Source organism: Hylobates moloch, unplaced genomic scaffold, assembly GCF_009828535.3.
Source record: "Hylobates moloch isolate HMO894 unplaced genomic scaffold, HMol_V3 SCAFFOLD_19, whole genome shotgun sequence".
NCBI lineage: Eukaryota > Metazoa > Chordata > Mammalia > Primates > Hylobatidae > Hylobates > Hylobates moloch.
The window spans coordinates 35,640,712-35,643,030 of NW_026652294.1; the positions used below are offsets into that span (position 1 = coordinate 35,640,712).

At 43.5% G+C, this 2,319-nt stretch overlaps 1 pseudogene; it reads left to right on the forward strand.

The window, feature by feature from the left end:
• Nucleotides 1-1,381: 1,381 nt before the first annotated feature.
• LOC116458906 (thioredoxin-like) lies at nt 1,382-2,092 on the forward strand (annotated as a pseudogene).
• The last annotated feature ends 227 nt before the right edge of the window (nt 2,093-2,319 follow it).

The following is a 2,319-nucleotide window of genomic DNA, read 5'->3' on the forward strand; positions in this document are numbered from 1 at the left end:
TAGTAGAGACGGGGTTTCACCATATTGGCCAGGCTGGTCTTGAACTCCTGACCTCGTGATCCACCCACCTCAGCCTCCCAAAGTGCTGGGATTACAGGCATGAGCCACCATGCCCAGCTGAGGTATAATTTACATAAAGTAAAAGTCACCAATTTTTGTGTATATTGCCAGCAACTGACACCACAATTAAGACAACAAAGGAACCGATTGCTCCCGCAGCCAACACTATAGTTCACCATGGAGGACCCTGTGGACAGCTCCAAGCCTCCCTTTGCATGACCATTTCCTGGGCGGAAGTCCTTTGAGCTAAGTGGGAAATTTGGGCAGTACCCAACCTATGTAGATGAACTACATCCTGGCACTGGCGAAGTGGAAAATTTAGAGCACCCAAATCGATGCTCGATCCAACCCATTGATCACACCTCATCCCATCACAGCAAGTTAGGTGTTTCTCTGCTTTTTGTTTGAGGTGTTAACGTGAGAATCTCTTATCTGTAGGACTCTCCAGGGAGCTGTATCTTGCGATTCCAGTAGTGGAAAGAACAAAATCAAAACACCGAATGGCGAAATCCTCAAAGGGAAGGACCTGGAATTCACATCCTTCGAGATATCATCTGTACCTCGGCACTGTTGTGACCCAGTGGGCAACATAGTAGCAGGGTCAAGGGACAAAATGCATGCTAATAGTCTCCAGGCTCAAAAATGATTCAAGACCCTGATGGTGTCTCTCCAACGACCAACACACAGGGATGGTGCCAACCTGTCACTCAGTTACAACGCAGGGCTGGTGACTAACTGGTTTAATTCGAGACCGTGGGTCGGATCACTTGTCTGTGCTTTGATAATGGAGAATTCGAGTCCCTGGAAAAAGAACTACTCGACCAGGTTAGACTAGCGGCTGGTAGAGTGTGAGTGACAACATATTATACCATCAAGTTGTTCCTAGATCAGTGTACGGACCGATCTATTGCACTACTGTCAGTTGTAACCAAGATTGTTGTATTCGAGGGGAAAGACACTTGCCCGGAAAACACACAGCAAGTTTTTTGAGTACGGAGGAGCCCTGCGCCACCCCATTATGATTTGAGGTCTCTCCTTGGATGCTCCCAAATCTGGCAATGGTGGCAAACTATTGGGCTGAAAGACTCAATCCAGCGTATTCTGGATTTAAGGCTCCTGACATAATAACCCGGAGCGAATATCACACTTCCACTTACTCAGATGGCTTCATCTCACTGAGTGTCAAGAGGAACAGGGACGGGCATATGGTCACTCCAACTTTGAACATCCTGAAGAATTATGGGGTAACAGGCTACAAATGAATACGGTCAGTTCCCTACTAAAAAAAAAAAATGCTGCTCATCAGACCTCAGCGGCCAAGATGGTGAAGCAGGTCGAGAGCAAGCTTGCTTTTTAGGAAGCCTTGGATGCCGCAGGCGATAAACTTGCAGTAGTTGACTTCTCAGCCACGTGGTGGGGCCTCGCAAAATGATCAAGCCTTTCTTTATCCCCTGTCTGGAAAGTATTCCAACGTGATATTCCTTGAAGTAGATGTGGATGACTGTCAGGATGTTGCTTCAGAGTGTGAAGCCAAATGCATGCCAACATTCCAGTTTTTTAAGAAGGGACAAAAGGTGGGTGAATTTTCTGGAGCCCGTAAAGAAAAGCTTGAAGCCACCATTAATGAATTAGTCTAATCGTGTTTTCTGAAAACATAACCAGCCATTGGCTATTTAAAACTTGCAATTTTTTTAACTTACAAAAAAATATAAAGCATGAAGACTATAAACTCAAATGCTATCTGGGTGACAATAAAACATTAATTCTAACACTTTAAAAAAAAGGCAAAGAGCATTTCCAACAAGCAAGCATTTTCCTAGTACCCCTTTGCTCCACCCCTTACCTCTGCTCCTTGACAACCACTCATCTGATTTTGATCCCTGTATGTTGCTCTTTACCTAAGAAATCATGTTTTGAGGACTTATATATTGTAAATGGAATCATACAAGATGCACTTGTTCATATCTGGCTTCTTTCACTTAGCGTGAAGCCTTTGAGAAGCATCCATGTCATTGCGTGCATCCGTTTTTTCTTTTTATTGCTAAGTAGTGTTAATTGTATCTATGTACCACAATGTATCAATTCACCCATTGATGTAGACTGGATGGTTTCCAATTGTTTACTATAATGAATATAGGCATTATAAGCATTTGTGTACAAGCCTTTGTGGGGACATATGTTTTCATTCTTCTTGGATAAATATCTGAGTGAGATTGCCAGGTCATATGGTAAGTATATGGTTAACTCAGCAAAAAACCA